Source organism: Engystomops pustulosus, chromosome 5 (genome assembly GCF_040894005.1).
Source record: "Engystomops pustulosus chromosome 5, aEngPut4.maternal, whole genome shotgun sequence".
Classification (NCBI taxonomy): Eukaryota; Metazoa; Chordata; class Amphibia; order Anura; family Leptodactylidae; genus Engystomops; species Engystomops pustulosus.
Genome location: NC_092415.1, coordinates 38,525,951 through 38,543,832, shown reverse-complemented (window position 1 = coordinate 38,543,832; position 17,882 = coordinate 38,525,951). Strand labels below are relative to the sequence as shown.

Below are 17,882 nucleotides of genomic sequence, written 5' to 3'. Positions count from 1 at the left end.
AAATATGATTTCCAAGTCCAAAAAAGGTATTAAAATTTTCTTCAAAATGCTGCCTTTTGAACTATGTTCTCTTATGTATGTCAAAGGGTTGTTGAATTATTCATTATTATAATTACTATCATCATTGTCGTTATTATATTATTAGACCTTTCCAGGTGGAAATAATTTTATTATCGTAATTCAATATCTTAAGAATGCCTCATTTGCCTTCTGATAATCATTTTTGGGGGTTGGGGAGGTTTGTTTAAAAAACGAGGTGGATAAATATTTGAAGGAACATGTAGTCTCTTATAGATTTTAGTTTATCTAATCAATTGAAATGCCAATATTTTGATTAAAGATTTAGGGTTTAACAACCCAACGTTTTGTGGTGTTTAGGTGTCACAGGGAGAAGTCATGTTTTTGGATTTTTAGGGTGTTTTGGGGAGATTTGTAGGATCACCACATTAGGTTTTATCTTTTGCATGCTGGCTTGTTTTTTATGTAAGTTTTTTTTTTTTTTTAAGTGCTAATAAAGCTTTAAAATCGAGTAAAAAATAATGCAAATAAAGTATCAGATTGATCCATCCAAGAGCTTGTTCTGTCTTGGTCAACGTATTTAGAGGAGAGCCCTTAAAAATCCAGGTGAATTATATGTGATCATACAGTGATTGCAGAATATTAAATTAAACTTAGATAAATCCGCATTGAAGGAGGCAGCACCCAATCCTGAATTTATTTCCCATTTTCTATAACAGCATCACTGCGCTCCTCTCTTTGCAATGACAATGTGCCAAATCTCGGCATTTTGAAAACATTTTCCATATGCTTTAACAGGAGGCAGATAGACAAAGGACAGAAGATGAGCTTTTTTCTCCTGAGGTATAGTTTGCTTTCATCTTTAGGGGAAAAAAATAAATGTGAAATTTGAAAGTATTTTTAGATACTGTGACAATTTCTTCATATTTTAAGCAAATTTTCGGATAGCTTAAGATACATGCTATGCATTATATGGATATTCAGTATCTTTTTATGGTCAATTGATCTGTTTAGTTTATACTATCAGTTATGCTGTTGTTGTTTTTTAGGAATTATTTTGGTGTTTTTGCTGATATTTTCTTTGTTGTGTTTCGTATCGAGGGCTTTGAACTATTTAAAAAAAAATTTTTTTTGACTATACTGGACTTAACTACACATTGTTTTATGTATATTTATGTGGTATGATGTTTGTATTTGCCGAAGCTAATATCTTTTATTCAGAAGGATTTGTTTACCGCAGGTTCATAAAGGATGGCGTGTTGCTTTAAAAGATCTTGGAATTGTCCTATTTTTCTATGCCACAGAGGTCAACTTATTTCATCTCATCAGAGTAATTGTGTATACGACTCCTTCCAAAATATTTCTGAATTATTTTTATTGTTTGCTTGGTTTTTGGAGGATTTGGGAAGTGTGTCATTTTTGGAGTGAGGTCAATGATTTCTTTTTCTGGTTTGGTGTCAGGGTCATAGGAGAGCTTTGGAGATAGTAGGATGCTTTTCTTCTTGGACTGCAGTGATGTGATTTGTTTATAAACACTGGATGGTTGCCTAGAATGAAGGGGGGGTGACTGTCAGGGAGCTTTGACCTCTTAAAGCCCAGAGGGCTCCTGAACCCATAACCCTGTCTGCGCCCTGGCTCTTTCTACCTTCCTTTCTCCCTTCCGTGTCATCTTTTTTTCCCCGTTTTATTCCAGTGTTCTGCCTTTGTTCACAATTCCGCTTTCCATGCTTTCTTTTAAAGCGACCTTTGCTCTTTTTTTTTACCCCTCTTTCAATGTCTTCCTCACTATCACATCTTTAACATTTGCATTCTTTGTTTTTTTTCCGCACATTTTACTAGGAAATTACTGCCTTTTATTCTTTTAGCTTCTTTCTATTCTGCTTAGCTTACTGTACAGAGAATGTTGCCCTAGGCTCCAGAGGGTGATAAAAGTAGCATGAAAGTTACATGGTGATAGCATCCTACTCAGATGAACAAGATTTCTATTGGCACTTTAAGAGTAAAATTTTACTGAAAGAAAGGCTCTCCGGGACCTGCGCTCTCCAAATCTCTCTAGCCAAGTGTTTCCTTTCTCTTGAGATCATTTTGTTTCCAATCTAAAGTCAGCTAGAGAACCCAAGTGAGTGATTGTCACCAGCAATAAGTTTGTTTTAATTGTTTGTTTTGTTTGGATCAGCTGTGACTTTAAGAGGGGGCAGTAATTGACAGTGGGGGCAACTGTATTTACAACACATTTACATATGTACTTGTCAGTGGGTGCTAATGATGTGCATATGTTGCCGGCAATTAGAATTAATTATGTGGTTTGTCAAAAATATCAACACTATCTGAACAAATGTGGGACAAATTGCCATGGAATTGATGTCTGACGTGGAAAAGAAACTGATGGATGTGTAATCATGCTTAATTTTTTTAGCTTTTTTGCTTTAAATTTTGTTATTATTTATTTATTTGGGGAAGGTTAGTTAACATGCTGCACTGTCAAATAGCCCCCGGGAGGAAGAGAGGCAACAAGAAAAGCCATAGAATTGGGGGCTGGGGATCTGAAAGTGTCTCCAGCTCAGACAAAGGGTCTCTAACACTGAAATCTTGTAATACCTCGTTTCAAACTGAGCTGGTCTATAGACTTAGTGAACATCGTCAAAAGACATGGATTCGCTTTCCCTTGGGCTGGGGGGTGGGAGGGAATTGGGACAGTTATTAGTGATGGGACGTCTATTAAAAGGGAGATGCTATGTAATTACAGGTTTTAGCATGTCCTTGCTATGGATTTTTCTTTTACTTGTTTGCTGAGATCAATTTACCGAACAAATAAATGTTGTTTTTTTTATTATTATTATTATTTTCAAACGGAAAGTGACCACACGTCCCATAAAAAGAGCAGTAGAGTCCTAGTTATACGAGGAATGTTGATTGTTTAACCCCTTGGGTGCTGGAAAGGCCCCGGACACTGTATATGACATGTAGGTTGGATGAGATACAGTAGTCCTATGTGTTTGCTTTGCTGATCAAATAATGCTTGTTGTACAGTTTTGGCCTCAAACTGATGTAAATGTTAACTGTAAGAATAGGATATCGATAAGAGGAGAGATCAGAGGTTGTGAGTGAGGCATTCGTGAGAGATCATACAGTAAGACAGAGGGTGGGAATGACAGTAAGAGGAGCATAAGGAAAGGGGAGTGAAAACATAGAGGCGATTAGTGAAATAAATGACTTTTTTAGGGGGAAAAATAAATGTAAATTCAAGTAGAGGAGAAACATCTCAACAGCTGAAGGAGTAATCTCACATGACCACAGTCTACAAAGAGGAGGCATACTAGAGATATCTACACACATGAAGGAAGAAGCAGTAAGAAAATAGAAGAGGTGTTACATATATACTGAGAAGCAGCTTTTACACTGCAGCCAGAAGAGCGCCTGAGACAATAATGCTCGCGGAATAATAAATGAACTTGATGAACTTAGGAAATTGAGGAAGGAAGAAGCTGGGGGTAGGGGGGTTAGGGGCGTTTGGACAGTAGGGATATGTACAAGCATGGATCCTAGGCAATATTTGGAGTAAAGAGTCATAAAAATAGAAATAATGAAAAGTAATAAAAAGAAAAGGAGTAAGAAATCAAAGTAAAAGAAGAAATAAATAATAACCGTGACAGAGGTTAATAAAACAAACCTGAATGGATCTGCCTAACGCTGCCTGCCTCCTTGCTTCGTCCCTTGCTCGCTTTCATCCATCCTTCCCTCCCCTCCTTTCTCCTCTCCCGGGTTGCTGCTGCCTCCTCTCTGTCCTTTCTCTTGCACTCTTCGTATCGTCCCCTTCACATCTGCCAACCTGGCTCTCTCTCTCCGCTTTAACCTTCTTCGATTTTTCCTAGATCCCTGGCCATCCCTGATTTTCTTCTAACTGAACTTCCCGCAGTATCTTTTTTTTTTTTTTTTCCCCAGAGCTACTATTTTTAGGAAGAGAGAGAGAGAGAGAGGGAGAGGGCAGAGAATAAAAGGGTTAGGAGGGGCAGTAAACATTCACAGGGGAAAGAATGAAAATGGGAACTCACCTCTTCACATTCCCTGCCTTCTCTTTTGTCCATTTAGCTGTAATTCAGTAACACTCAAACCATACTTACAAAGATAGAAAGAAATCCACAACAGTAAGGAGGACAGAGCTGATATATCCTTTGTATATCCACAGTGCTTTTTTTTGTGGGTGATGGATGTAAAAATATCTAAAAGTTCCAATATTGTGAAAATAAAAATAATGATAAAAATAAAAAATAAAAAAATTACTTTTATGTACCGGCTTTGGGCTTTGTCCTTTACGCCTATGCTATGGTGATTGTATATTTCTTATAAAATGGCCCTTAATAATTTGAAATATATATATATAAATATATATATATATATATATATATATATATATATATATGTCCTTCCACACATACATACATGTATATACATATGTATTTAGAGAATTCTAATGTATATCCACTTCCACTCGCTCGCACACCTATTTGGTGCCTGCATTATATATGCACACCCATCTTGTATTGCTGTGTAATTGTTGCGTGTAGGTGTGTGTAAAGATAATAAAGAGAAATCTAGAGTCCACTTGAGATTTTCACAGAAATATACTTGGGAAGATTAGGAGCGATTTTACAGCCACAGTACGCGGTGCAGTTTCGTCCCTCGTCGTCTTGGCTAATAAGGTACATATTTGGTCTGGTAGAACCATCATGCGGAATCTGCTTTTCTTATGCTTATAGGTTGTCTTTTTCTCCTAAAATCTTACCATATTACCTTTCTGCTCTTAATAAGTAGTATTCTACACCCTTTAGTAAGGCAAGTGTTTTCAATTTGCAATCTTAGACTCTTTTGAATGTTATCAGTTGAAGGAATTGCCAAAATCGTCTTGTAGTAAAGCGTTCATATTGCCGACCCGTCGTTCGCCATAAGTTTCGTCTGAGCCTTGTATGATTTTTTTTTTTTCTTATTCCTCTGAAATAGCCCGGGAGCTTTAATGGTCCTAACCCTTCCCGTTGGCATTTGGCAGGCTTGGTACTTAAGGCCTAAGACAAGTTTTTGACGTGTAGCCCAGGAATCCTGGACTTAAAAGGCACATCAGTTCCAACATGAGGTTATGGTTCACCTGCTTAGGCTTTTGACATTGTAAACATCCTTTGCTCTCAACTTGTATTTACTTTTGCTTTGTGGGACTCCTGTTCCTAAAAGAGTGCGATTAAGCAAAAAATCTCTGTAATTTACACCAAGTGTAGTATACTATGTATTTACCTTTGCATATTAATCTGAATATAGGCATCCATATAGGTAGCTATAGTGATCTATATTTAATAGTATTGATCCACACCACGACTCAATCTCATATATATATATATATTTGAAATGTATATAGAAAATGTCCTTCATGGCAAATTTTTTTCCCCTTCAGCGCAAAAAATGCTCCGGGGATTGTCCGATTCTAAAGACGTACAGAATGACATTGAAATTACGGCAAGTCGGAATCAGTTTTATTACAACATAGAATGATATCTCAGCCGTGGTGTATAACATTAGGCAAAAAATATAAAAAATTTTAAAAATTGACAATTTTAATTTAAATCTGGGAAAAATGTAAAATAAATAGGTGGATTCAAAGTTTTAGGCAACAATTCAGGTATTATTGGAATTTAGTATTTTGATTCTTCTTGGATTTTTGGACTCTTACGGTCAGAGAGAATATGCAGTGTAGAAATGTTCCTACCTTTTAAATGCCTCGCAAGGTAAATATAAGGGAAGATTTTTTTTTATTCTGGTGGTATGTGATTATCTTTGTGATTCTGTTCATTCTCCCTAGCCCTATAGTTTGTATACATATGTGTGTTAGTAATTAAGTCTTCAGCCAGGAGTGGATGGTCTGCTCTGTGATCCTGCTTCTGATTATTGTTGTGGTTTCTGCAGCCCCAGCGAGCGGCTCTAAGTCCGGGCTGCACGTCATTTGCAATCTGGAGACTGTTGATCACCTCACTAATTACACCTCCCCCTCTCTCTCCTCTCCTCTCTCTCTCTTTCTCGCTCGCTCTCTCTCATTCCCAGAGTGCATATCAGGAACAGACACACAAAGACATGCGCACTCAACTTAATCAGCCATTTTTTTAAACAGGGCTAAAACGATAATAATTAGCAGAATAAAGACATTCATTTCCTTTCCTCCTTTTCCCAAGCCCTTCACAAGCAAACAGCGAGGCAGCGGATGGCACATGCTTTCACACCCAGCGGACCCAGAACAACAAGCAGAGCCCCCTCTCTGCTCTGTTCCTCGTATCTGCACTCCTGCAAAAAGTTCCAGGATTATTCCTTTTTTTCTATGATTGTCCTTTTTTTATTCTGAAAATTTTTTTTTTTCCTTCTTCGTCTTCTTCTTGATGAACGTTATCCTTTTTATTGGATGGGATCAGCTGTTGTGAATAAGCTGAAGAGAGAGACACACACGCAGTCTATATAAGAAGAACGAGTGAAAACTGCGAGGGGGAAATGGAAAGTAAGTTTTTTTCTTTAACTTTTATTGAGCAGTTTGTGTTACATTTAGGTCGGGTATTGATTATCTTTCCAGGCTGATCTTGCACAATCTTTGATATTTCGCTCTCTCTCCCACTCTCTCTCTCTCTCTGCTTGCTCGCTCAGAGGCTCACTTTGTTTCTCTCACATACACACACACATACACACACACATTCCCCATCTGCACAGATCCCGGCTAACTCCCCCTTCCTTCCTTTTCTTTCCTCCGAACTGACATACCAGGGAGCAGTCCGCGCTGATTGCTGCTGGGTGTCCGTTCTCTTTTCTTTTTATTTTCGCTTTTCCCCCCTCCAGTTTTACTCCGTTGCTACTTGGATTAGACATCTCAACGCAGGGAAGGAAAAAAAAAAATCTGTCAGGCAGCAAGAAGCCTGGCTGTCAAAAAAAAAGTGCCCCCCATCTCTCAGCCAGGGATGTCTGGAAGCTGTATTTCCCCTGTAAAGATAAATAAAAATTCTGAAGCATGATTTTCCACTCTACCTTTGCCTCTCAGTATGAACAATGATCTGCATTTATTTCAGGAATGTTAAGGCTGCAGGTATGTGCTTTGCTCATAGGGCTATAGTAGTGCTACTACTACTAATATGGGAAGCTGTAGAAAAGTTAGCATTGCTTTTAAGCTTAAAAGCACACTTCCCCTATCTTCCCCTTTCTTCTCCTTACGATGTCCTTCATGATTTTTTGAATTTTATTTTCTATTACGATAGAAGAATTTGCAGATCTGCTCTCTTCTTTATGTTAGTGGTACGGTCTGCTAGGTTTAGATGACCTTGCTGGGGGTGGCCGGCAAAGAATGGCCGTGGGGGATGGTTTTTTAGACTGTCTCCGGGAGCTTCCTTGTCCTGTGCTGGCTGTGTGCTTCAGGGGAAAGCATAACTCATCCCTCCACTCCCAGCTAACAGCCACACTGACTCTGTGCACACAATGAAGCTGACATACAACTCACAGCCTTCTCACAATGGCAGAAAAAAAATGAAAAAAAGAAAAAAAAATCCCACAAGTTCTCTTAACACAAACGTCCTCTATCTCTATGCCCATGACGTACCAGACCCATATACAAAATAAAAATAACCGTTCCACGTTAAGGCTCCTGTATGTATTAGGAAGGCAACTATATTTCAATTCCTTTCTAGCCGCTTGGTAGTCTTTCTCCGATTTCAGTCTACCTTAATCTGATTGTGAGAGCAGGATTGCAGTCAGATGGAAGTTGGTAGTGTAGCAGACAAGCTTATTGTGTTACCTGCAAGTTGTGCTGGGGCTCTATCTGCTTCTACCGAGACAAGAGCAGTAAGACAGGCAATAGCAGTCTCCTTCATTCCTTTTAACCCTTGCAGCTCTTTCAGAGTTTTCTCCATATTTCTTTGAAATGAACAGGATAAACGATCAGGCTCGACCAAGGGAAAAAAAAAATTAAAAAAATACAGTAACAAAAGGGAGGGGGGGGCTTGATGAGAGTAAAACAAAGCCAACTTCAGGTTGAAGATGGTGGCTAATATTTATCCAAACAGGCTGCTGTGACGGAAGTCTGGTCATCCCGTTGTCTGACAGTTGCATTTCCTCTGCTCCTTTCCATTTTCCTTTTTTTTTTTTATTAACCCTTCTCCCTTTTTAATGAAGGCTCATGTAGATGGCAGGCAAAGAAGGTTGTGCATTTTTTTCCTCTTCTTGTGGATTTTCAACTGGCTTGGTCCTCGTGAGCAATCGCTGCTTGAGAGCCCAGAAAATGTAATATTTGTGGTATTGTGGAAGCAGAGGCAGTGAAATATGCAGCCCAGCCTGTGGGGCTGCTGCTTAGATTGAGGTAGAGACTTGGCTGCGATTGGGACACGACAGTGACATGGGCATCGATCGCTTCCATTGAGAGCAATGCAAAAACACAGCCTGGGTATGTAACACTCTCAATGCCATCAGCACTTGTTCTACTTTCTGTTTACAGATGATTCTGACAGGAACCTATTGGGCTTTGGGTCAGCTTTTTCCTATTGTAGGACTTATTCTTTGCAGAACTGTTACTTGGAAATCTTTACCATAGAAGATATGTAGAATTTTGCTCATGATTTTTTTTTTGTTTTTATTTGTATACCTAGACAACATCTTGAGGCTCATGGTAGATTAAGTAAAACCAATAGATTAATAAAAACAATGACAACAATGCAATGATATAAAAAATATTGATATTTTTTATTTTCTGTATGATGCTTCTTTTGCTCATAGGGAAGCTTAGGTATTCAAAAGGGCAAGACAACTGGGCAATGGGCAATAGTCTCTTGAGGTGATTTGTTTTATAGTTAGGTTCCATTCCACATTTTATATGTAGAAAACTGGCCTATAGTGTGATATAGTTGGGCAAATTTGTACCGGATGCTTTGCATGGTCTCCCTGATACACAGTTGCTAATTGTGTTCCCTTGTTTACAATAACAAACATATGTCAAATAGAAAATAGGCAAAAGTCACAAAATTGTGAAAGATGAAATGTGTCCCCAAGAAACAAAGAGAGGTCAGGTGGACCATCTGTAAGGCAGACGTAGTACCTGCTGTTGCCTTATGCAGGGTCCCTGGTTAATTATGCCTTGAAATTGCAGTTATCAATTAGGCAATGCTCAGAATAGAGAAGACCTCAGCTGATCGTGAGTTCAATATCATCTCTGTATCTTGGAGAAACATTTGCACAATTATGTGGCTTTGCAGAAGATGCAGATGCTGTAGCAGCAACTTTAGCATAAGGGATGTTGTGAAATCACATTAATATAGAAGAATTTACTGCTCCAATCCACGAGCCTAAATTTACACAATGAAATTTGATTATCCCTAATAACAATATTAGATCCTGGACTGGATGGATGAGAATTGAGGTGGTTTTGTTGATTGCAAAGGTTTAATGTTGCATTTCAGAATCTTATGCGGTTTAGACTCCCTTCCATTAACAGGAAAACCCCTGAGGTTTTACAATTATTTCTTAAAGATAATACATTTAAGATTGCATTGGTAGGCTGAAGAAATGTCATAAAGGCAAGAAGGGAAGCCCTTAATAACTCTTGAGATTCAGACATGTTCAGCAGTTAAATTGGCTCTGACTTCACCAAGGGTCGACAATGTGTCATTTCCATGAAGCCAAATTGCCCTCTGCCTATATGATATTAATGTGCAAATCAATATTTCAGGGATTAAATTTCCCTTCTTCATTTTTTATGGTTTCTACCTCAATAAGTCTCGAGTCTATTAGAAGAGGTTGGATGATTTAAAATCTTACAGTGCGGGATGACTTGTTGTAGCCTTGTTGCCGAGATTTGGGAATTTGATCAGGAAAATAAAGATCCCTATCGATGAGGAGCAGAAGCAAAGTCGGTGTCCCAGACATCCAGTACAGTAAGGAATGACTTGATATTGGAAATGTAATACACTTGCTTACATACTATAGCCTCGCTTTGTGGCTTTAAAAATATTGTGTTAATCGCCTATTGATTTATTTCAAAATCAATCGAGGCACCCTCACCAGCTCTGTTGTCTTCGGCAGTCATGGCTGGTCTGCTTCATTTTATTAAACAGCACTAAACATGCCTGCACCCGGCTTCAGGAATATGGAGGCCCTGGATTTTCTGCTAAGGATTAAAGCAGCGAGAAGGTTAGATAATCATATCTTGAATGGACTGATCGATTTGCCACTAGTGACAGGCCGGAGCATTAAACTAGCAGTAGTAAGCCATGTTTACACTGCATTCTTGTCATTTTCTAGTGATGGGCCTATACCACAATCCAAACTGAGCTTCTGTTTCAACAAGATATTATATACATTGAAGAGATTTATCGATAATGATGACTGCTACTATCCTTAGTCCCGACTGAAAAATTCTAAAAATATTGTCAAGTAAAAAAACTGATTTGTAAAGATCCAGCGTAGGCCTATAGCCTATCAGTTGCTGTGGGTTTTATGGTCTCTAACCAGCTGGACTAAGTTCCGCACAGCTGCATGAATTTCATATGTGATAGAACATTTTTTCCATTCAGTGTGAAATGTTCCTTCCGAAAAAACCGTACTGCAGGCTCGCTTAATTTAGTCTGGTAAAAGAAATGGCCATGAAAAAGGACAAAAGGAGCTTTAATCTCTACAAGCTGTTTGTTTTTATTAAAGATTCCTGTCTATTTCGGTTAGAAATGTAGTGTTTGTTCAGGAGATGAATCTGAGGTGTGACATTAGAATAATATGGGAATTTATTTTCTCTTCTTCTTCTGCCTCAGCTCTTTCTAGATCATTTTTTTTTTCAAAGCCACGTTCCATGCATGTCAAAACACTCGGTTAATCAATTCCTATTTACAATTAATCTCAATAAAATTAATCTTAACTCTGCTTTATTCAGTGGCTTAAAATATCTAATTATATTCAATTAACTGCTGTCATAGTAATTAACATTGCTTAATTGCCTCTGCATATACTTAGGCTAAGATCATTAGTTACTGCTTGCTCTTTTTCCAACAATTGTCTTGTTTTCTTGGATAGATATTCTCATTTTTGCTTTGTATAGTCAATAATAGTGCAGGCCCAGGCAGAACTATATACACCGAGAGGGGTTATCGTAATGTTGTTGTTGTCGTTTGATTATTTATGCCTATTTTTTGGCCTATTTGCTTTGTGTTATTTGTAAATTTATCTAGATGTCAGTGTGAGTGGCTATACATTGTGTGTAGGTGCATAGACGACATTCAGTGTGTTGCTGGAAATATGAGAGTCCAGGTCGAGCTCAATGTTTACAGAAGAAGAGCCTTTTCTTAGTCTGCCTTGGGGCTGCACCCAAAGGCAGAGCTCCCTGCTCCAGACCATTCAGAGGGTTAAGGATTTGGCCAACGTTCAAAGACAGAAACGCTGAGGGAAGGTGCTTGTGAATATGTACAAGTTTCATGTAATTAGTGCTTAATTATATTAACATATGCAAATTGTCAACTTTCGAGGCTTGTTGAGCTGCCAAGGATCAGCCAGGCACAAATGCTGCATTGTCCTGCTATAATAATGGATTTCAAGTTGGGATTGAGGAGACATAACTAGCTATCTAATTTAACTCATACCATGGTAAAATTTCATTAGTAGTCATGGAGACTGGTTTAATTGTGCTGACTAATGTTCTAGGGTTGCAGAGCGCCCTAAGAAGAAAATGTTGTTTGCCTAATCCACCTCACAATGACACTTGTTTGTACATGTTTCCCTTGTGAGGGAATTTGCATATGCAAATAAATAGTTGCTCTGCTCTATTTGTCATGGCTGTTCATTACCCATGAAGAGGACATTGTTACACCGCTGTTACCGAGTCTTCCAAGATAGGATAGTGTCAACCAGTCCAGCCACATTCTTTCATAATTTGTCTCTGATTAATAGACCCGAATGAGGCTTATTCTGCTCGGGCCCCTGCAAAGGGAAGGTCAGTGCTGTGATTGAAAAGACTTCCCTCAGCAGCTGAAGAAGTGGAGTTTTTTTTTTATCCTCTTCCATTGGCTATCGCATTCATATTCAAGAAAAAAAAATCTTGCTCTCTCTCTCTCTCCAATACCTTACCTAGTAATCTTTAGCTTCCTACTACAAAAATTTTTAAAAAATTCTGCTATCAGAATATTAATCCTGTTTTTGACAGGAAGGTAAACTGATATAATTACTTTTCTGTTGAAGGAATGGTGGTTTATACAAGTGTGAAAGCATCGGAAAAGGATTAGCATTTTTTTGCATAATGAAAAGCTCTGCTGAATAGGGCACTGAATGCTTGAATGAATGACCAAGATGAAAGCAAGATGAAAATGCAAGGCCTTCTTTTCTTTCTTCTGCTGCTTAGCTCTCTCTAAAGTTATATTTGTCCAAGACATTGGAATACAAGGAGAAGCTCAGATTTCAGCAACTTTAGAGATGTCCTCAGTTTTCACCGTCACGTGAAGCGATACATGTGATACAAATCTGTCGAAGAATGGAAAATACAGGTCTGTGTGTATTGCTGGTAGTTGTGCAACATGACCACACAGTCGTAGCCCAGTCAGCCATCACTGGCTTGATCATTGATTATTTGCTATCTTTTCACACAGGAATCAATGCTGGGTTAGCCTTAAACGTCTGTCACATGATACTCATTATGTTCATCTGATAGATCTATATATGGTAATATCTATGTACTGAAATACTGAATATTTGTGTATGATAATTCAATCTATTTATATATTACTGTTCTAGCTTACATCTATATGCCAGTATACATATTTATCTATATACCATCTATTTATGTATGTATTTATCTATCTATATAGTTATCTATCTCACATCAGTGTTTTTACATGTGGGAGTAATCAATATCTATCTCTGTTGTTTATCCATATCCAAGTCTATCTAAATGTTGTTTATCACTATCTATCTATCTATCTATCTATCTATCTATCTATCTATCTATCTATCTACCTATCTATCATCTATCTATCTATCTATCTATCTACCTATCTATCATCTATCTATCTATCTATCTATCTATCTATCTATCTATCTATCTATCTATCTATCTATATATCTATCATCTATCATCTATCTATCTATCTATCTATCTATCTATCTATCTATCTATCTATCTATCTATCTATCTATCATCTATCATCTATCTATCTATCTATCTATCTATCTATCTATCTATCGATCTATCTATCATCTATCTCTGTTATTTATCCATATCCATATCTATCTATTTGTTGTTTATCACTATCTAGCTATATCAAATCAATATTTCTTTACATGTGGTAGTTATGAACATACATCTCTATATCTCATCTATCTTATCTATCTTTATGTTGCTCAACAACATCTATCTATCTACCATCTGCCTATATCTATATCAACCCATGTAATATCTATCTATCTACCTATCTATCAAATATGTATCTAAATATTGTATATCTTTTTTTCTATCTGTTTATATACAGGGTATTGATCAATAACTATATTCTATTTATATATCTGTTTCTATATTTGTCTATCTATCTCATTAATCAGTATATGCATACTGTTTATCATCTATCATCTAGACTCTTCAGCCGTGTATGTAACTGTGTATGTTATAGCCATATGTCTACATACCTGTCACTATTATATGTCCATCTGGTGGTCTCTATATCTATTATGCCTATATATGCAGCTATTTTGTATCTACTATATGACATATATGTATATATATACATATTTGCATACAAGCCTATCATTCTATTTACATGTATCAACTCATCATTTGTCAATATCAATCATTCAATCTACATGCATCTATTCATCATTGATCAATATCTATCATTCCATCTACACGTATCAATTCATCACTTGTCAATACCCATCATTCCATCTGTCTGCATGTCCATCTATTCATCTTTTTTTTCCTCTCTACCCCTTGTAATGTCCATGTGTTAATTGTTTACTAAGCTTCTAGTTTAGGTTGTTACTTTGTTTGCCTTAGTCCCCTGCTCTGCATAGGAACACTTTGCTTTGAGTGGTAATGTGTATCATGTTCCCTGTGTTCCCTTTCTGTGTTAGGAACATGATTTGCATTTGGATGGCGTTTTGATATTTTTCTTAGTAAGTTGGAGCTATGCTGTCGCTGGCTTAGCTGTTGACAGTGTGATCAGTGCTTCTAATTATGTGCTCTCAACAGTAATTAGAGCAGTTAAAATACCCCAAGTGTCGAGACACTTTTGAAGGTGGGAACTGGTCCTTTTTGCACATCTGTAAATTAAATACAGTGGGGATAATTATTTATCTGTATGTACATTAAGCGCCATCTTTCTTAGTGTCAGGTCACTATAATTATCAATTTAGTGCCACCAAAGACAAGTGTTGGCAGATTCTGCCAGATGCTGACCTGATTTGTTTATTGCTAACTCCCAGAAGTTGCCTAACACATGCTGTCAGTTCACTAGGGATTTGGAGTCTGGTGTGTGTTTAAAAAAAAAAAAAGAGAGAGCGAAAAAAAAAATTGTTGCTCCTTTTTAAGAGCGTTTTAACGTTTGTTGCTTTTTTGGTATGTTTTTTGTTTTATAATGTAGATCCCACTTGGTAAACTGGCTGCCAAAAGTCAAGAGTGTGGACTTACTGTACTTTGTGGTTTATCCGTCTGTGTAATGTATTATATAGAAAAGAAGACGATTACCCAACAAGTTACTTTCCCTTTTTTTCCGAACATGTTCGTTGTGTGTCATTGCTAAAAAAGAAAAGAGTATCTCTGTCTATAGGGAGATGGGGAGCCCCATATGTATAATTGTTCCTTATTCCATTACAATTTTTCATTACAAATAGAAAACAAACTTTCTGGGCGAGCTGAAGAATGTTCTTGTAAAAAGCTGGATTTCTTTAAGGAAAATATACCTTCTTTTTTTTTTCCTTTAAATCTAATTTCTGTTTTAAAACATGGTTAAGCAAGCAGCATGTGTTGTCACTGGCAAGTCTCCAACCGCTGGAGAATTGGATAACACATGGGCTAATGGTAGCTTATGTGCTGTCTGCATTCTTACTGAGTGGGCAAAGGCCCAGAGCATAGTACAGTTTTAGCCTGTGCAGCAGTGTCCAGAAATATTACATGGCTTTCCTATGATGTACTCACATTGGACCTGTGGCCGTTAATCTTTTCTGGAATTTCAGTGCATTTAAAGCCCTCTAGTCCTACAACAGTTAAATCCTTTCAATTCCAGGCATGAAGTTACATGAGAATCTTAGTAGAAGTAAGATGATACAACCATAACTCCATTTAACATGGTTTCCACTATGAATGTTGGGGTGCATGAGGTTTTTTTTTAACTAGGCCTGAGAATATGCAAAAGTCATCATCTATCTACAATTATCGCGTACCAAAAAGTACTCTATTCCTGTGAACAGTACTATAATGTATATTACAATCTGTCATGGGGTTCCCTATTCTATAGGGACTATAGTTTTTTTTTACAATAGAGGCTTCATTCTAGCCTACTTGTAATAACCATAGAGCCCCTGTATGATCATATTTCTATGATTGGCTTGGAAACGTGTGCAGCTTAGTAATACCGGCTAATACACATAAAATATTCTGATTAATACATCATCCACACAAAGCTTTTGAGCACCGGTAGAAGTGTACGGCATGGACTAGTGAAGGCCTGTTGCAACATGTCAGACAAATAGAGAAGTGTTGTACAAATCTTTTTTCTTAATTATACATGCTAAGTGGATTAGATATTGCATTTCCTTAGCTTCATGCTAATCTGCCTTTGCAGAGATAGGGTGAGCAGTTCATTCTGTTTGAACTGAGCAAAAATCCAGCATGATTAAGGAGACACACCATCCAAAATTTGGTTTTAAGGCTGTAGTGAATGACGCATAGTGGAATCTCAACATCAGATTATGGTAGAAATATAACAATATATCAATTGACTAGTATTTAGGGTTTATTTGATTAGTTTACCATAGGTAGCCATATTGAATGCTTGACTTGGCCAAGCATGCAAGCTTGAGCGGGGCAAGGGAAGTAAGCCACTGGCATTTAAATAATATCCACCGAAAACAATGTTGTTGAAATTCAACTTGTCCCATCTTTCTTTCTCCCAACGGAAAAGCATTGAGAAGCCCGAACAGACACACAAACACGCAAAGTGTAACAGGTTTAGCCAACATAGTTAAAATGAGTGTGTGGGACATTAATGTCCTTTGAAGTCATTTTACCTACTAAAGGTTTATGTTAGCTAGGGTACAAGCAATGGATAATGGGATTCTTAATGAGGTAATTGACTTAACAGTCACATTATGCGTTATACTAAGAGGTATCACACCTCATTCCTCTTTAGATAACAACATGGAGCCTCAGAGGTGAAATCAAGAAAATGTAATGGACTTCAGTCTTCTGAGCCTCAACTAAAAATGGCCATACACCTACAGAATTTGTATGAAGGTTTGTCCAGAGTACATGTAGAAAAGGAACATATATTTCTCATTCTATCGTTCTTATCACTGACTTTACATGCGCTTGCCTCGGATGATAGTAAAGTAAACCCTATGATTGTAGCATTCACTAGCATGACTGAGATTTTCGAAGCATGACCAAGTGTTCCAACTGATGGGGAAGATATTCAACTCATCACAGCTCATCAGTTTTAGTACTGTAGACATAATTGTTGATCATTAACAACTAAAAATCATTTGCATCACTAATGATAATCGTTCTGTCTTTCTCAAGCTTTAGCTAGAGCTTATGGTTTGTTTGCCAGTGGTTGCAGAGCTTAGGGGCTTGTTTAAGTGCTCACTGTCAACAGGAACATCATGTGTAGTACCTAAAGTGGCTTTCCTCTGATTTCTTCAATAACCTCACATAGGCACTTGGCTTTATTCTTCCCTTGAGATGGAGGTGGGATCCTGCCAATAAGAACATGCATAGGAAGCATCTTACTGAGTCCAAAAGTGAATAGCACTTTAGTTCAAAGCCAATGACCTCCATTTCCAGGGTATGTTGTTCTACAGTTGACTACTGATGGTTTATGGTTTGAGGTGAATGGACGGTAAATGTCCCTAGTGGTAAGGAACCTCTTAACACTGATCTGTTAACCAATATGGTGGGACATGATCAGGCTAGAATGGGACCATCTCAAAGCTAGATCAATATTGTTAATAAACACAAGACAGAGACATACTGGACTAAAATCCAAAAAAAAAATCTTTAGGATTTCCCATAAAAGTTGACCATAAATACCATACAAGTAGACCATATATAGCAATGACAGGGCATAAGGTAACTGAAATAGGCTAAATTTTATTCCAGAATTACTTTTTTTAATTGTTGTGGACAAGTTGAAACCGATCCACTTATCAAATTTCTGTGTTTGATGCCCAACGTTATTGAACTGTGTATCGAAAAGATCCTGCGACTCCTGCAAAGGATTCAATGAAGGAAGCTACATTAGGAGATAGTGATGAGAGTTAATGATATATCTTAGATAAAGCACAATCTGATCACAGCCGTCGGCTCATTTGTCAAGTCTGAAGTGAAAATGTCACGACCAATGAGCGTATGAGTGCTGAAGGGGGCAGAAGGGCTTTTGGAGACACTTTTTTTTTTCCTGGGAGTGGGCCATGATTTAAATACAGCTCTAGGGAAATACTGGGATTAGCCAACTCTGTGCTCAAATCCCCAGCATAACAGTATTAGTTGGGAAAATCAGGTTTGTTAGGAAGGGGTAGAAAATAAAATCTGTAAAATAGCTTTAGGCTGCAGCCCAATAACTATGCAAAGCAGTGAGCCATTTTATGAAAATAATTTTCACTGATGTTATCTTGCA

General features: G+C 37.5%; 1 protein-coding gene and 1 long non-coding RNA gene across 8 annotated transcripts in view; one reads left to right on the top strand and one right to left on the bottom strand.

The window, feature by feature from the left end:
- The first annotated feature begins 754 nt into the window (after positions 1–754).
- ZFHX4 (zinc finger homeobox 4) overlaps positions 755–17,882 on the top strand; it is a 134,806-nt gene continuing 117,678 nt past the window's right edge. Inside the window, exons 1-2 of one of the 7 annotated variants that reach the window (XM_072151678.1) lie at positions 4,649–4,718; positions 6,231–6,547. The gene's annotated coding sequence lies outside the window, so the exon portion shown is untranslated. Of the gene's footprint in view, positions 862–4,648; positions 4,719–5,877; positions 6,548–6,825; positions 7,124–8,230; positions 8,471–12,369; positions 12,543–17,882 lie in introns of those variants that run through there. The other 6 variants (XM_072151682.1, XM_072151684.1, XM_072151677.1 and 3 more) reach the window with 6 other exon arrangements.
- Positions 6,173–8,106, bottom strand: LOC140132658 (uncharacterized). The gene is made up of 2 exons (XR_011855686.1): positions 7,826–8,106; positions 6,173–7,020 (listed from the first exon to the last, which is right to left on the bottom strand). It is a non-coding gene; the product is annotated as an uncharacterized lncRNA (long non-coding RNA).